This window comes from Schistocerca serialis, chromosome 3 (assembly GCF_023864345.2).
Source record: "Schistocerca serialis cubense isolate TAMUIC-IGC-003099 chromosome 3, iqSchSeri2.2, whole genome shotgun sequence".
NCBI classification, from domain to species: Eukaryota; Metazoa; Arthropoda; class Insecta; order Orthoptera; family Acrididae; genus Schistocerca; species Schistocerca serialis.
In genome coordinates, this window is record NC_064640.1 from 627,168,155 (window position 1) to 627,187,228 (window position 19,074).

Here is a 19,074-nt window from a genome sequence, read left to right on the forward strand (position 1 = left end):
GAGTGTGATCCGTGAGGAGAAAAGGTTCTACGTTAGCAGCAATCTCATTGGCTGCGTTACATATTAATATGCGGATCGGCGGAAGCAGAATTTGGTCCGTCTCTAAGGCAGCGCCATCTCATAGTGTGGAAACGGACGAACGCTGCGCCTGCGCTGTTGTGCTTAGCGGGGCACGCTCTAGTGGGAAAGTTGTGTACGCGCTGACTACGCGGAACTATGTACACAACAGTTTCAGACGATTCTTCTGATCTGTTTTGTGCTTGTTGGCTTCTCTGGTGTGGACGGCTGCAAGACGAGGAGGTCTGATGTCGATTGTGGCTTGTAGTAGGGTTCAAATGGTTCAAATGGCTCTGAGCACTATGGGACTCAGCTTCTGAGGTCATTAGTCCCCTAGAACTTAGAACTAGTTGAACCTAAGTAACCTAAGGACATCACACACATCAATGCCCGAGGTAGGATTCGAACCTGCGACCGTAGCGGCCTCGCGGTTCCAGACTGCAGCGCCTATAACTGCACGGCCACTTCGGCCGGCGCTTGTAGCAGGGCTATTGTTTGATGAGATGATATCGGTTACTAGAGTTATGCGTAGCCATTGCTCATCTGCAAGGTTATTTCGTTATCAATTAGTGAGATGTTAGCATTGTATGGTTAAATTTTCACTGACACAGGTTTTAAAACTGCTATAAATATCGCAAGTGGTCTTAGGTTCCACACGCCTTTGCTAATCCACTTTCTTTGTGACGTCAGAAGCCACGAGGCATAGGACAGAATTCGACTTGAGAATCGTAATCCGAAGAGTATTGCACACAGCTCAGTCACTCATCCATTTAGTCTAGCTTATTAAACACTTTGTGCATCGTTTAGAAGATGGCCATACGATTGCGTTTATGTAGCTGTTGTTTTCGAGCTACAAGGGCGTGTGTTATTCTGTTCATTTCGTAAATAATGAAGTTATATACACATAAAAAATGCTTTCCTTATGTTACTGTCAGTGGACTTCTATTTACTGCTTAATTGCTTTTACACTGATACTTAGTAGTCATTACACGATCACACAATGCAATGTACGAGTATCGCTTTTGGTTATTCTACTACTGTCATACGGTATTTTCGTGTCAAAGATATCATCTCTTACTGCTAACATTACGTATCCCGCTCTATGCGTGCATTTGCAGTAAATAAGGTAAGTGCGACGCTCGAACAGCTTGCAGGGACACTGTACGTGCTTCTACTGAAGTGTATATGTTCAGTATTTCATATTTGACTCTTAAAATCACAATTACGTTGTTACATACCCATTGCATGGTGACAGACACCAAGTAAAGTTGCTAAAACACGTTCATAATTGCTAGAATCTTACAGATGAGTTTTCGTGTTTATTCCTGTTCAGTTTTCTGTTGCTACACCTACTAAATACCTCTGCACTTTCAAATTAAATGTGAACTGCTCAGATAACTTTGACTTCCCATTTTGTAGTGAGACTGCATTCGTTAGTTAATTACAGGAGTCATAACGTTATCTACAGCTTTCACAAATCAGGGCATGTGAAGGAGTTACTTGCAAATAGTAATCCAATTCTAAACAGAGATGTCTCATTTCAGAGTGGAACTATCATTCAGATTCGATCGATTCATTATTACATTAGTGCTGTGCCTGTATTTAAGTGTCGGTATAGTTCGATGCTATGCTTCTTCCGAATACGCATGGATGTCCGAAGGAACAGATATTGCTGATAATCGAAAGTCGTATTAAGTCATGAACTGTATTCGGAAACTGCGGAACTGTACCACAAAATACATTTGCTGTAAAAACATGAAAGAATATTTTGTGCTGCACTAGGACTCGAACTCTGATTTACCAGTTGTAGCGAGTGGTCGCCGTAACTACTTTTCTTGTTCTGTGTCCCAGACCGAGACTCGAACTTGGGTCCTTTTCCCTTCCCGGCAAGTGCTTTAGAATTTCTTTTTTACGGGAATGAGTGGACACAGATAGCTTCAGGCTGCGTGGAGACAAGGTGGGCAAGTGTCGAAACCCGAGGTCTGGCCACGATGCCTGCCCCCCTTCTGTCATTGTGCTGGTACCTCACAAGGTCATGGTACTATGTCGACTTTTTATTTCCTATCTATTATTTTTATCAGTTTTTATGTCTTTGAAATTTTTCTTTGCTTTTTATTGTTAATTTTTATGAAAAGAAAACTTGGGAGACAAATTCCACAATCCCTGGACACAAAAGAAAACGAATATTTTCTCTAGGAAGAACACAATAAGAGAAGGCTCCAGATCAAGGGAAAAAAACAATCAAAACTAAGCAGTTCATTGACGAGTAAAGAGAAGACGCAACACATCTGCAAATAAAGCACGATAAAGTGGAAGCCTCTGTCACTTCCAATGAATGTTCACCATATATTGGCGAAAAACAAGGTAGTCGGGATCGTTGTCACACCCGACTATATAGTGGACGTAGTATCCGTGGAGCCATACGACCGAATTAGACTTCGTTCGAGAGAAAATAGGAAAATACGGACACAGAAGAAGTTAAACCGAGAAAGCAGCTTCAGCTGATCGGGTAAGGAAAGCTGGTTGTCGGCGAATTCAATGCCAGTATTCTCGTCTGCAGGAGACAAGCCTGTGTGGTAATGTATCAGGGTTGATCACATGTGTTGGAAAGCCCAGTCGGACTAAGACCAGTGCAATGGAGACGTTCGTTGGTCGGGATCAGATTGTGAATGACCCTATACTACGATGTGGCGACTTCTATCGGGAGGATAGGAAGATTACCGCGAAACCACACGGCTTTCCAGGACATCAATAGTGCGACTACTTCATAGGGGTGAGGGATCATTGTACTCCCCCACGAGAAAGCAAAGATCTTTTGGTAAGGTATGTCACTCATAAAATGTCGGCTTCCAGAAAATTTATTATAATACAAAATTCACGTACGTGCCGCAATTTAGATTTCATCCGGCCAACATTGGTAGGGGGAGTCAGACTGGCCGGCCGAAGACTTCGCTACCACTTCTTACCGGAGTCGAGAAACATAACTTTTTCCAAAGGAAACGACCGGACAATTGTATCAATTTCCGCGCCATCATCGCGGGAAGCAGAATATTTGTGTAACATAGTAAATATTGCTCAAAATGTAGGAGGCTAAGATCTGCACTTTGTGAAGAAGACTAAGGGAACGGCGTTGGTGTTCGCAAATTGCCCCCTGAATTCGATTTGTCACCTCACGCCAGCTGAGTGCAGCCATTTTCATCGGGCGGCTATCCATGATAACACGAACGATTTTTGACAAGCAGCTACCGTTGCCAATGGAATGGCAGTGTTGAAAACCCTGAAATTGTAATAGGGTACCATTTCCGATCATTAATGCGGGCCCCAGGGAGAGAACCAAAGGAATCCAATGTATCCATTAGCGAGGATATGTCATCGATATGACGTAGCAGTACCATAACTTCATCTCTGTGCACTCGTACCGAGAAGGTTTCTCCTAATATCTTCCAGCCATATAATTGATCACCAATGCTGCGAAGCAGAGGTTCTAAGGACAAGGCAAAATGTGGTATGGAGTGGGGGTTCCCCTGCGGTAAACCTCTTCGGATGGTGTCCATTTACAAATGACAGAAGCGTGAATAACAGTAAAAAGTTTGGATAATACCTGACAGGCAGTATGATTGAAACCGGTCGCCTTGAGCACCTGCATTAAGAAACCGTGACTGATCCGGTCAAATATCTTATTATAATTAATAAAAAGCAAGGCACCACATCCAGAAGTCGATGCCGCCACCGACCCGACGTCCCGGCATTCGACAACAGAAGTGAAAATCGTGGGCATAGGCACACAGCTTTGGCGAACGGTAATAATTTCTCTAGCAGCATCAACAAACGGCTATTAACGGCCCGGGCGACAGTTCTGTGATGGAAATTAAGTAGTGTGATCGGACGGAATTATCAATGTCTGGACGTCCGAATGGTTTCAGAATTAGAACTATTTTACCAACCTTGAAGGGGTCAGGAAACAGTGACGTAATAGTATCACCTACAAGAGGTTAAAAATGGACATAAAATTCCTTAGGAATGCCGTAGAGTCCTAGCTATTTTTGCGATGGCGAATCAACAGTAAGGAAATATACGTCAACGCGAGAAACTTAGAAATTCAATTAATTCTGGAGTAACCACGCAATCCAGGAGAGAAGTAAATGCATCAGGGAGAATGTTTTCAGTAGCAGGGACATCATGAAGGTCGGAAAAGTAATTATAGATCGCTCTGGTAATGTCACGTAGGAACTTCAGCACTTGACCATCGGTGTGAGTAAGGGACGTGAGACATGCTCGTTTTCGACGCGTCCGCAACCGGATAAGTTGATATAAGGAGGCTAGTTCATCCTGTAGGAAGGAGCGGGTTTTGATGGCATCCTGAGACCTTCCATTTGTTGTCTCTTTGACTCAAGAAGTTTCGCTGTAGCATGGAAGAAATCCATAATCCGTAAGGGAGCTTGTCTGGCACCGTCATAAAGTTGTCGCAAGACGAAATGATAAAATTCTTGGGTCTGACGGAGGTCACTCTCCCTGTCAGCACCGTAATGCATTAACGCTTTCCGGAGTAAAGGTTTGGCATGCCCTGACCACCAGTCCTTAATAGAGTGATGACGGTCCAGCAACCGCAAGCGACGGGCCCAAACTTGTCTAACGACAATCGCGAAAGAAGGAATCTTTAAGGTAGAGGTGTTCAACATCCAGGGGAGGAGATACAGTATTACTGGTTGCGACACATTGTTGGTTGCTTGATTTGGGAGAGGGGACCAAACAGCGAGGTCATCGGTCCCATCGGATTACAGAAGGATGGGGAAGGAAGTCGACCATGCCCTTTGAAAGGAACCATCCCGCCAGCGGCACGTGAGCTAAAGTTACTGCTTCGGCACATTAATCTGTGAAATAAGTGGGGATCACGTCTATCGCTAACAGCTGTTCACATAAGGAATCAGAAAGATAAAAGTGATCGAGTCTGGTGCTGGAAGTAATTGTAAAATGCGTATAGCTGACGATAGTGGGATAGTGACCGATCCACGCATCGCATATTTGCGAAAAGCGTACCAATTCGTCTAGTTCCTTACTGAAATTAAAATTATGTGTCTGATCCACAGGGCGCAAAAACCAATTAAAATCTGCTCGTGACATCAGTTTCTGCGGAGTTTTACGAAATAGATAAAAAATATCCTCTTCATATAAACGATCATCATGTGTCGAACGGCCATATCCTGAAGGGGCATAAAGAAGAATTAAAGTAAGGCCACAAAGAGTGCAGCCTATACCTCAGCCGTTATCAAGAACTTCTAAATCAGTCAATGCTATGCCCTTTCCGTAAAATAGCGCAGTGCCACTAGATAGTTCAGGAGTAATAAAAAGAAAAGTACAAAATCCAGGAATGGAAACTGGTCAAATAACACTTCTTGCAAAAATATCACGTTTGCACTTGAATCGTAAATAAATTGTCGCAGCACCGCAAATCTAAATGGCTCTGAGCACTATGGGACTTAACTTCTGAGGTCATCAGTCCCCTAGAACTTAGAACTACTTAAACCTAACTAACCTAAGGGCATCACACACATCCATGCCCGAGGCAAGATTCGAACCTGCGACCGTAGCGGTCGCGCGGTTCCAGACTGTAGTGCCTAAAACCGCTCGGCCACCCCGGCCGGCGAGCAACTCTAAGCTCGGAGACAATTCTCTTCACGTTCAGGGTTATAAAGGTATAGGCCTGCATCTGTTTATTACAAAACTATGCAGCTGATGACTTGTGAATGGCCTTTAATAATCAATGGCACAGTCAACGGATGAATTACAATGTACAGAGATGGATCCCTCTCTGCCAACTTCTCTCTGTTTTTTCTTATTTCACCATGACGTGCGCTCAGGTTGAAAACGCTGTTTGCTACGGCTGTGCGGGAAGGCGACCGCCGCATGAGGCAACGGGCGGAGGCACTGCGGTAATTCAGTATGAGGTCCTGAGGGTCACCTCACTCTTCCACAGGTGGCCGGTGCTGCTCCTGGCAATCAACGGAAATGAAAACTGACGGTACGCCTTTTACCGTCACCACATATTCGACTGCACACTTGTGACTATCTTGTTCTGATCAGCAGCGGCCTGTGGCATGCTTTCCCCAGCCGGGAGCGCAGAAGAAGGGTGGGAATACGTTAAAGACGCAGAGATGTCTGGCAAATGCGTAGATATAGTACGGAGCTCCGGAATATGTCTATCCTCATGTGATTCCGAAGAGGCGGTCTCGGTCTCGAGTCACGTAGGAGGGAGTGCTAGACGCTTTCGAATCTTGAACAGCAACCGACGTGTTATCATCCGGTCTGAACAGGGGGAGGGGAAAGGCATCCTCCAATGGAATCTTCTCAGTAGAACGGAGAAGGAAAGAGGTATCGTCTGACTCTTCACCATCTTGCTTCCATCTACGCTTGTTCTGAAGTGGAGATGTGGCGGCACGAAGGTAGACTGGAGCGAAGTACGCACACGAAGTTAACGGCGGAAATGCGATAGGATCATCACGTAATGGCTCGCGTAGCCCCTCAGAAACGCAGTTAGGCATAATGCCTGTCACTTGGGGAGCCAGCTCCGCTAAAGTTAGACTTTTAAATTGTTCATAAGTTGATTTTAAGACCGTGACACAACGCTGACAATTTGTACGGACGTGTCTGCTCTCATTACATATAAAATAGATCCATTCTTGTCCTGCGTAAATTATATATACTTCGTATCACCACATCTGGATATGAGAGGGGATATTCCGTTTGACCACTATGTCCAAGGATCGGAGTCCAAGTGGTTCAAGTGGCTCTGAGTACTATGGGACTCAACTGCTGAGGTCATTAGTCCCCTAGAACTTAGAACTAGTTAAACCTAACTAACCTAAGGACATCACAAACATCCATGCCCGAGGCAGGATTCGAACCTGCGACCGTAGCGGTCTTGCGGGATCGGAGTCCACTATAAACTTGTAAACGATGGTGAGCGTACCACGCTTCCCGCCGTATATTCCAAAACGGAAGCAGGGCGGTCTTGAGGAAACTGTCGCCAAGTTCGGGCGGAAGGCTAAACACCCTAACATTCGTATATTCTACCTCCGCGTTTGCCTGAATAACCATACTATTAGAGCCATCTCGATGTGGAAAAGGGACTTGTTGCCCGTGTCGCAAAAGGAGCATGTCAACCTGAAGCGGGTCTAGAAACTTGACATAAAACACATACAATTAAGTATCGAGGTAAACCGCGTGAATCTGTTCTGAAATGACCTTCATCCTATTAAGAAGCCAATCACGAATTTCTGAAGAACTTGGCTCCAAATGCCGCGTGCACCTGTCAAAACTAAAACTGAGGGTACCTGTTTGTGGAACGTCCCTAGGAGCCATGGACAACACCACGGTGCAAGACAACGCCACGTCAAAATTGTATCACAAACACGAGACGCCGAAGAGACAAACAACGATGTGACTCACACAATGACTTACACGTCATTGAGGACAAACAAGGAAGCTCTCGCAGCGCTACGATAGGGACCGGCACAGGCAGAATCTTCTAGCACGGTGTGCGAAGCATGAGTACGGCCACGGCTATTCAAGCACAGTTCCAGGTCCGACCCACATCTCCATAAGTCACAGAGTCTGCTTCCTATAGCACCCGCCAAATCAGGCGATTCCTGCACTGGGAGAGGTTCACTTATTTTTCTTGTCAGGTTGCCTTGCTGTGACACGAAATATATTAGTGAAGTGACTGCATTTAGCAATGTCTGTATAGTTTGATGCAATGTTCCTTCCACGCCTAGTGTCAGAGGAAAGTGTCGACTTGTTTCCTGTTGAAAACAAAATGATGATTTAAGTAGAATTTTGCTCACCCATTCGATACAGTTATCACAAATAAGTCCAGTGCGACATTAATGTATAGATATATATTAACACAGACAGTAAAACACCTAATATAACCAGTACTGCAGCAGTGAATGACCAGCGCTGCTGCATGGCCGTGGCAGTGAACGAGGGCCAGGACGGTGCTATCACTGTTGGATTACTGGTTATTCTTTGTATCTTGCTCTTCCTATTAATAGATGATAAACCGAATATCTCACTAGACTAATTTTGGTCCGCTGCATCGAATGGACACGTAAAATTGCGCTTTAAAAAACATTTTGTTTGTAACGGAAAAGAAACAGATGCTTTCCGTCGACACTGGGCGTCGCAAGAAAGACCCTATTAGCAGAGTTTGCTTGTTGTGACTCCAGCAACACATTGCAAAAATGGAATTACAAATATCTGCGGAAACACCAGAGAAAGTAACTATGACGACTCTTAGGAGAAACTTCATGTACACATATCAAAAATTGTTTTGCATCACGCCGGTTCCCAGAGCTCCTGAAGATAGACGTTGGCTGTAGATATTGTATCACAGACACAGATCTTTGGCTGTTCAGAGATGTCATGAAACCCGCCCAGAGATTTAAACAACCACGCATGAGCAGCGCCTATTAGATTGGGGGGGAGGGGGGTGTGACAGCCGATCAGTTCCAGTCATTCCACCAGGAACAGGGTACACGGCTCGTATTTCTTGTAGTTCAACAGTGCCTAGACGCTAAATACCACAGTTTGATCGCGTCCGCATAGTTACTTTGTGTCAGAAAGGGCTCTCAACAAGGGAAGTGCCTAGGCGTCTCGGAGTGAACCAAAGCGATGTTGCTCGGACGTGGAGGAGACACAGAGAGACAGGAAGTGTCGATGACATGCCTCGCTCAGGCCGCCCAAGGGTTTCTACTGCTGTGGATTACCGCTAACTACGGATTATCGCTCAGAGGAACACTGACAGCAACGCCACCATGTTGAATAATGCTTTTCGTGCAGCCACAGGACTTCATGTTGCGACTCAAACGGTGTGCAATAGACTGAATGATGCCGAACTTCAGTCCCGATGTCCATAGCGAGGTCCATCTTTGAAACCACGACACCATGCAGCGCGCTACAGATGGGCCCAACAACATGCCGAATGGACCGCACAGGACCGGCATCACGTTCTCTTCACCGATGAGTGCCGCATATGCCTCCAACCAGACAATCGTCGGTGACGTGATTGCAGGCAACCCGGTCAGGCTGAATGCCTTTGACACACTGTACAGCGTGTGCAGCAAGGTGGAGGTTCCCTGCTGTTTTGGGGTGACGTTATGTGGGGCCGACGTATGCCGCTGGTGGTCATGGAAGGCGCCGTAACGGCTGTACGGTACGGGAATGCCATTCTCCGACCGATAGTGCAACCATATCGGCAGCATATTGGCGAGGCATTCGTTTATGGACGACAATTCGCGCCCCCATCGTGCACATCTTGTGAATACCTTCCTTCCGGATAATGACATCGCTCGACTAGAGTGGCCATCACGTTCTCCAGACATGACCGCTATCGAACATGCATGGGATAGATTGAAAAGGGATGTTTATGGACGATGTGATCCACCATCCACTCTGAGGGATCTACGTCGAATCACCATTGAGGAGTCTGATAATCTGGACCAACAGTGCCTTGATGAATTTATGGATAGCTTGCCATGACCAACACAGGCACGTAGCACTGCAAGAGGACGTGCTACTGGGTATTAGAGGTACCAGTCCGCATAGCAATCTGGACCACCACCTCTAAAGGTCTCGCTGTATAATGGTACAACATGCAATGTGTCATTTTCATGAGCAATAGACAGGGTGGAAATGATGTTTATGTTGATCTCTGTTCCAATTTTCTGCACAGGTTACGGAACTCTCGGAACCAAGGTGATATAAAACTTTTTTGATGTATGTGTATATTAACCTAACTGGAACCTCATTAATTCTCAATTGATCTCCTAAGAAAATAAAGTACCTTAAGACGGTACATAAACTGAGCGTTTTTACGAGCGATGTTCGGGAAGTAAGTTCCGATCGACCGCGAAATGGAAACCACTGTGAAAATAAAAAATGTTTTATTTGCAACAGTTAGCTACACCTTCTACAAACTAATCTGCATAGTTGCCGCTCCGCCTTAGACATTCGTAATAGCGTTGCACCAACTTTTCGATATTCTCGTCATAGATGGCACTGCCAGTGCTTGCCGCCAACTCTATACTTGCCTACAGCTCGCTGTCTGTGCCAAAATGTTGTCTTGACAGCCACTGATTCATGTGAGGAGAGATGAAACTCAGAGGGAGCAAATTACTGGCTGTATTGTGGGTGATCAAACATTTCCTATTGAAAACGATGCAGGAGCATCTTCTTTTCCCCTGCAGAATGCGACTGAGAATTGTTTTGAAATGGAATACGCATGACAGTTATGCTATGTAGGCTGCATAACTTTGGGGTAAATATCTCACCGGGGCCTCGTACTTGGCGGGAGACACTATTTTCTAGGCATATTTACGCCCTCACAGTGCGCTCACACCTTAAAAGAGCGACGTGTTGCGATCGACGGGGGTACTAGAGACACCGCCCAACACGTCCGTGCAAAGTTTCATCCGGTTTTCACAGTGGTTTCCATTTCGCGACCTATCGGAACTTAGTTTCCGAATAGTCCTTGTATAAAATAATATATACTGCAACAGTCACTTGTTACTGACATTATATTAGCACGACCCTTTTCGGTAGCATGCTGCCATCATCAGTCGCATTTACAGTTGAATGCACCAGGTAATGGAGCATGCTGCCGAAACACTTGGTGCAAATAAAATATTAGTAGCAAGTGACTGTTGCAGTGTATATTATTTCATAAAAATCTTACAACAGAGTTGCAACCCTCAAATAATGAAGTTAAATTTAAAATGTAGGGCAGGTTTGCTTTTCAAAATTAAAATGGATTAATCTACTAAAAACATGTCAATAAGACAATAGAGAAAGCAAGACATGTGGAACACTATTCTACCTCAGTATTTCAACTCAGAGACAAAAAAGTTTAGTGTCCAATGCCACGTCCAATGAGACACAAGCAAAGCGAAACACATATCAAGAATCAACCGGATGGCAAAACACTACGTATGCCGCTATCAGAGTTCATGTTCACTAACTAGAGTAAGATAAAGAAGTAGATGAAAGTTTATTTTCGTGTACGTTTCGTCTAGCAGAGTAACATGGTATTTACAGTTGGTAAAAATTGTAAGATAAAGTCTACTGAAAAAATAATGTGCTAACATACACACAATTTAAATTTATCTTTGCTACAGAACACTTCAAAAAACACACGTACGCAGTGACAGAACTGTGTAACAGCTAAGTTTCACGTCTGCTACTGATTCAGATCCCCTAGGTTAGTCCGCATGCTCTGTTCATTGATGAGGGCACTGCAAGTGGCCTGCTTGCAATTAGCTAGCACTCTTCTGGCGCTCATCTGTGCGAGCGATGTCGTTACCCTCCCGGCTACCCGGAAGAATGGAGGTGAAAACAGGCCTGGTGCACACCCCTCCTGCACATCGATCCTTCATGCCCCCACCCGGGCCCAGCATGTCAGTCAGCAGTTTCAGCTCCGCTCTTACACCCCTCCGCAGCAGCGAACGTAATGATGGGGAGGGGGACCTGTGTCATGCTGTTACCCCGACTCTTCTGCTGCCTCAAGCACTTGACGGACATTTCCACAAGGGAACCACGCAGTATACAAAAGTATAGTTAATAAGCGTAGCATAGTAACGCTTTACAATCTCCCTACAACTGATAGAATAAGAAATAGTAAGAGAAAACAGAAACTTCCACTTTTCGGAAAATCGACGGTCTACTCTGCAGCTGTCACTACACACACGGAAAACTGACACAGGTAATAAAAACTAAACAAAAAATTAATAATAATAAAAGTAAAAACGCTGCAATAATTACTGTTTACAGAATTTAAAACTTCTTTTCTTTTGTGAGCGCACCCAGTCTTCTTGCTGGCTTACATTATATTTGATCGCATCGTGGTCCTAAATCCTCAACGTCTTCTTCCGCCTTTTCTTCCATTGCGTAATATTTCTGTCTTAGTAATCAATGGACGGGAGCGTGCCGATTCGGCTCTGCCTCATACATTTCGTGCTGGCTCGTAACCGTAAATAAGATTGTCGTCTGCTGTCATTACATATTAATCTCTCATAACAGCAGTCATGTAGACTGTTGCAAATCAAATTTAAGATCTCGTATTGTTTGCTTTTAAGGAAGAATTTTATCAAATTCCGTTCACAACAAACTATCCTTTTCTTACTTCAGAAACAGCATATTTTGCCTTTTTCTTACAATCCAAAATATTCCGATTCCCACATCTGAATACTGTTTTAGTGTTTTTAACAGTCGGCTTCAGCTTTTCTGTAGCCATCACATCATTTGCTTGCTCTGTCTGCTTATAATTATGCCTTTTCTCCACTCATAACAGAGCTCAATCCGTGCGGAGAATGTTAGCACATAATTAAATACCGTCATCATTTGTGCAGATGCTATCCATCCTATCATTTGAGTTAGTGTATCAGCATGAGATCCTAATTTGACACTAGGTATCTCAATTAGTAAGCCGGGGTCTGCTGTTGGTTTGACATGAAGTTCCATTAGTATATCATTCGGGTGAAGAGGACGTGTGTTATACTTCTCATTACGTATAGCTGTGTGTTAATTTTCTTGATTATCCGTTAAACTCCTTCGCGAATTTCTCTTTATCTTCCTTACATACCTTCACTATTTCCCCTTGTCTCTCCTTAAATGTTGATCTTTATTGCTATGCGATTTTCTCTAGACGTTCCTTCATCGCGTTGAGTAACGCCACAATATCCTACGTTACTTCCATTAATCAAAATTCACCCATAATAACGTCCTCACAACCGGAATTTTTGAATCCTGCACCACTGTGTTCTTCTTCTCTACCAAAGTGGTCTTCCTTAACGCTGTTGGTATTTGTTCTTTTACTGGCAACCCTTTACAGCCTAAAATCAGAAGTACAGATAAAGCCTAACTGTCTTCATCCATATACATTTCACCACGCGTTAAATGATGAAACGGTTCGTCCACAGGAGCAACATCAGACAATGCGCAATTGCCAGTGTAAGTTACTGTGCATTGAAGTTGTACTGAATCGCGCCGATCCCTGTTTGTTGTGTTAATCGTCTAGAAGTGCAGTAATCCAAGATGCTGCTGTTGCTGCCTCACATACAATTCTTCGGCGATGGTATACTAGCCTACCCTCTCTGCACACGCGCTCGTCAATATATTCTTAAATGTTTCTCATTATTGCTCTCCTGAGTTCACTGTTTCGAATAGTATTCACCAAAGAGCAAGTGCTTTCACGGTAAAGCAACGATAATTTCCTTTGCCTATTTTTTTTTCTTAATGCTTCATTTCAACAGTTCATATTTCGGTGACTGGACATAGGTAAGGGACGGTTAACAGAGAGAACACGCTTCGTTGCGAAATCTAATTGTATTACCTACATGAAAATACGCTGTTGTTATCGCTTATATTTGTACCACTTTGACACTGAAGTTTGCTACTACTGTATCGCTTTTCCAGGTTAATCTTTAACGCAATGATAGCCTTTACATCCGTCCAAATAAAATTTCGCGAACAGATACTACTTGTTCAGAATGACGATACCGATTTGTCTGTTGATTTCGTATATATTTACGCGAATTCTCCGCGAAAACACCAAATAATTACTCACAATTGCCTTACAGATCGGCGAAATTACTTCAAATTCACATTTCATTTCATCTGCAAACTGTTAGCACGATTTTGGCTCGACTCAACCAAACGCTACACGAAACCCGAACGACGACTCCCTCCTTGCAGTCTGACACGTGACCAGTAGGGCAGTGAACATTGCGCAAGACAATATCCCTGCTGACAATGACGCACTCACCTTCGGAAAATCCAGAGAACCAGCGATGCGTAAGGGATTGATAGATCACACCTCTACAAATAGGAGTACCCCTTACAAGCTGCAGCAGCTACTCTACAGGGAAGAGCTCAGAGACTAAAGACCACCTCGATTCATACGCCACATCCACTTGTCGGCGGGTTTAGAAGCGTCGGACGAAGGCCTGTGCACCACATGGGTGTATCGATTCTCTGAAACGGACTGTAGCCCACTGCCAGTGACATATGAAATGCAGTTGACTGCGCTTTCAGTTAGAATTTCAGAGGCAGCAGTTCAATAAGGGCCACGTCACATAATGGCGCTATGAGAAATTACGAGAAGCCGATTCACCGAGTGAGCGGCAATGATGAATACTTTGACAGCTCGCGGTAGCTAGCCGACCGGGCGAGGAATGCAGGTGGCTGGACACCGGTTATGAGTTTTTTCCTGTGAATGTAGTGTGTTGCTTCACTGAATGGTGGAGACGACTCCATGGTAGCTGAAGTGGACAAAATGAAAGACGAATATTACGTTGCGGACGAAACACAAAAATACATCATAGTTACGTACTCGTGCTATTTTCCAGATATCGCTCTTCTTCCCACTTAACCAGACCGAGTAGTGGCCACCAAATGCACAACGACTTGGTAGGTGTGGTTAGAAATGTGTATACAGAATATTGTAACATTCAGGAGAGAGACGCACACAGTGAATAATTACGGTTTTAATGATTTTGTAGACATTAATTTTTTCAGAACGAAATGTTTCTATTTATTTAAAAGATCAATTCTTTGTCAACATTTTAAAATGAAACAAAAATAATTAGGACGCTAAGTAAGAAAAAACTTAAAAATTTAAAAACACGCTGCAAATGTTTCACTGTGTATTGTTTGTAGTACACAGTGAAACAGTTACGATTTCTTACATTATTAACAGCTGAATAGCTTAGATCAGATTTAAGACGTTATTATGCAGGGTGAACATTAATAAAACTGAGAAACTGCAGGGACAAATTCCTGAGTGGAAATGGAGGAAAAAAGGTCCTATGAACATATGTTCGGAAGTGCATAGTTGCCACGGTAGATGGTGCCGACGAATGACAGTTCCTCTGACCACATGCTGTCTTTCTTGTACTTTGCAGGCTGTTCAAATGGCTCTGAGCAATATGCGACTTAACTTCTGAGGTCATCAGTCGCCTAGAACTTAGAAATAATTAAACCTAACTAACCTAAGGACATCACACACATCCATGCCCGAGGCAGGATTCGAACCTGCGACCGTAGCGGTCACGCGGTTCCAGACTGAAGCGCCTTTAACCGCACGGCCACACCGGCCGGCTTTGCAGGCTGTGTGACTGACGCAGCGTCCTGTAAACAGCAGAATGGTCCGGTTCTAATGTCGGGAACAAGCCGAGATGGTGTTTGTGTGCGGCCAAGCAGATGGAAATCGTCGAGAGACAGCAAGGCCCCACAGACACCAAAAATGTCAAACAATATTTCAGGTCCATTTTGGTCATTGGTCTGATCGTGGGTCCTTCCAGACAGGCGAACGTGAAGGTAGGCGGCGGACTGTGCGCACATCAGATCTGGAGGACCGGGTTCTACAGGATACTGAGACGAACCATAGTGCAAGCTCCAGGCGAGTGGCCCGTCAACGTTGTGTGAGCCAAAGTACGATTACGCGTATCCTGCATGACAACCGCTATTATCAGTATCACCTGCAACCCCATAGAGGCCACTTTGAACATCTGTTGTGATGTGGACACGATGCAGCTCTGTACTGTGCTCCCGCATTATTTGTTGTCGTTGCACCCAGTCTCGCGGAGTGGCCGCCCGGTTCGAGGCGCCATGTCACGGATTGCGCGGCCCCTCCCAGCGGAGTTTCGAGTCCTCCCTCGGGCATGGGTGTGTGTGTGTGTGTGTTGTTCTTAGCATAGGTTAGTTTAATGTAGATTAACCAGTGTGTAAGTCTAGGGACCGATGACTTCAGCAGTTAGGTCTCTTAGGAATTCACACACGCATTGCACTCACCGTCCATTTACGGGTTCATGTTCATAAGACTGTTATCCTCCATTTCCAGTCAGAAATCCATCCCTACAGTTTGTCGATTTTCTTAGTGTTCACCCTGTATATGTCAAATAGAATTCCAAAAATTAAGACACAATACGTTTTTCGCAATGAAAATCAACGCAATTAAAACTGTTTTGATATACACTCCTGGAAATGGAAAAAAGAACACATTGACACCGGTGTGTCAGACCCACCATACTTGCTCCGGACACTGCGAGAGGGCTGTACAAGCAATGATCACACGCACGGCACAGCGGACACACCAGGAACCGCGGTGTTGGCCGTCGAATGGCGCTAGCTGCGCAGCATTTGTGCACCGCCGCCGTCAGTGTCAGCCAGTTTGCCGTGGCATACGGAGCTCCATCGCAGTCTTTAACACTGGTAGCATGCCGCGACAGCGTGGACGTGAACCGTATGTGCAGTTGACGGACTTTGAGCGAGGGCGTATAGTGGGCATGCGGGAGGCCGAGTGGACGTACCGCCGAATTGCTCAACACGTGGGGCTTGAGGTCTCCACAGTACATCGATGTTGTCGCCAGTGGTCGGCGGAAGGTGCACGTGCCCGTCGACCTGGGACCGGACCGCAGCGACGCACGGATGCACGCCAAGACCGTAGGATCCTACGCAGTGCCGTAGGGGACCGCACCGCCACTTCCCAGCAAATTAGGGACACTGTTGCTCCTGGGGTAACCGCGAGGACCATTCGCAACCGTCTCCATGAAGCTGGGCTACGGTCCCGCACACCGTTAGGCCGTCTTCCGCTCACGCCCCAACATCGTGCAGCCCGCCTCCAGTGGTGTCGCGACAGGCGTGAATGGAGGGACGAATGGAGACGTGTCGTCTTCAGCGATGAGAGTCGCTTCTGCCTTGGTGCCAATGATGGTCGTATGCGTGTTTGGCGCCGTGCAGGTGAGCGCCACAATCAGGACTGCATACGACCGAGGCACACAGGGCCAACACCCGGCATCATGGTGTGAGGAGCGATCTCCTACACTGGCCGTACACCACTGGTGATCGTCGAGGGGACACTGAATAGTGCACGGTACATCCAAACCGTCATCGAACCCATCGTTCTACCATTCCTAGACCGGCAAGGGAACTTGCTGTTCCAACAGGACAATGCACGTCCGCATGTATCCCGTGCCACCCAACGTGCTCTAGAAGGTGTAAGTCAACTACCCTGGCCAGCAAGATCTCCGGATCTGTCCCCCATTGAGCATGTTTGGGACTGGATGAAGCGTCGTCTCACGCGGTCTGCACGTCCAGCACGAATGCTGGTCCAACTGAGGCGCTAGGTGGAAATGGCGTGGCAAGCCGTTCCACAGGACTACATCCACCATCTCTACGATCGTCTCCATGGGAGAATAGCAGCCTGCATTGCTGCGAAAGGTGGATATACACTGTACTAGTGCCGACATTGTGCATGCTCTGTTGCCTGTGTCTATGTGCCTGTGGTTCTGTCAGTGTGATCATGTGATGTATCTGACCCCAGAAATGTGTCAATAAAGTTTCCCCTTCCTGGGACAATGAATTCACGGTGTTCTTATTTCAATTTCCAGGAGTGTAGAATATCTATGAGTCATGGGCAGTGGTGGAGGCAGAATCATCACAGTGCCCTTATGTGAGACACAAGCTATATCTTCTGCTTTTGGGAGTACAGAACTCTTTTTTTATTTTTTTGGGAGGTGTAAGCCCTCATATTCACCATCAGCATCTACTGGTTGCAACGCTTTAGCTACAAAAATACATCATTTGGAAATTTTACCATAATATAAGCAGCCAGTCAACACCCAGGTTCAAGCTAAAGAGATCTTTTGATGATTTCTCCTCGGATTCAGTGGAGGACATCTCATCTTTACCACTTTGTTTGTCACCTTCACTTCTAGCCCTTTTAATTTCATATTGCCTAGTTTTCTGCTTGTTGGCACTGTTTTAACTTTTCTCTTTTTCTTCTAGCATTATCTTTTTCCTTAAACTTTTTTCTTCAATACCTGGTTTCTTAGTTTTTGAAGTCAGTATAATGCTTCTCCTTCTCGAGAGTCCAGTTGTTATTCTAGAATGAGGTTCTGGGAAAGCACGAAATTTCTTAGGTGAGATATATGATTTGCTGGTGCTACTTTTATCAGTGTATAAACTGTCGCTGGCTGCCTCAATATTTTACATATTATCTTCCATGCTGTTTGAAGCTGTCACGCGTTATCTGAATCCAATGATACCATTGGATTAGGCACACTGACAGAATCTAGAGAGAGATCTGAAACAGCAAACATAAGGAAATCCGACTTATCAAAAACGTTGATATTAAGTGGACAAATTCCACATTTTCAAAAGCCAGAAGTTACGTTTGCTGGTGTCATTGCCTTAAGAAAATTTTCACCAGCACAATATGCAACTTGATAAATTGTCATAGGCCTGATTTTCTCAGGATCCATGAGTCTACACAGTTTCAGTGAGTAGGGAATACAAGTGTTTTACTGTGTGTTAAAGACAACACAAACTAAAAAATTAGTTAATATTCATAACCTGCATATGTACCACATCTAAAACTGGTCAATATATAATTAAAAGTGTATATTTGATAACAAAATAGAAATTCCTCTTAGCTGAGTGCATTATGGGAAGTATTAAACTTATGAATAGATGTTAATCGTAATTTATGACAATCAGAAAGAGAAAATAACATATAATGAAGAATACCGCTCACCAAGTTTTCCTTCATCAGAGTTAGATGTCTTTGATAGAGGTTAACATATGGTGATATCAAAATAAAGGAAAAGATATTGCTAGAAACAGCTGAAATTGAGTGTTTCAGTGTGTACTATTGTCGCCGGCGGCAAATTTGTTTGCTTCGTCTTCTAGTGCGACATCAGTTTCTGTTATCTTCTACGGCAGAAATTTGTATACTGTGACTTTCATATATTGTAGTCTGCTTACTTCATCCCTTCTAAATTGGTCCATTTTCTGTTTCAGATATTCCTTTCTGTTAACTTTTTTCTTATTCTTTATGTACATTTTTCAGATTCGCGCTGTTCATTTTTAGGGTAAGCCGTTGTACGTACTTCACGGCAATGGTTTCCAGTAACTGAAATACGTTGGGATGTGAATGATGGAAGATACTGTACAGCTTCCAGTGAA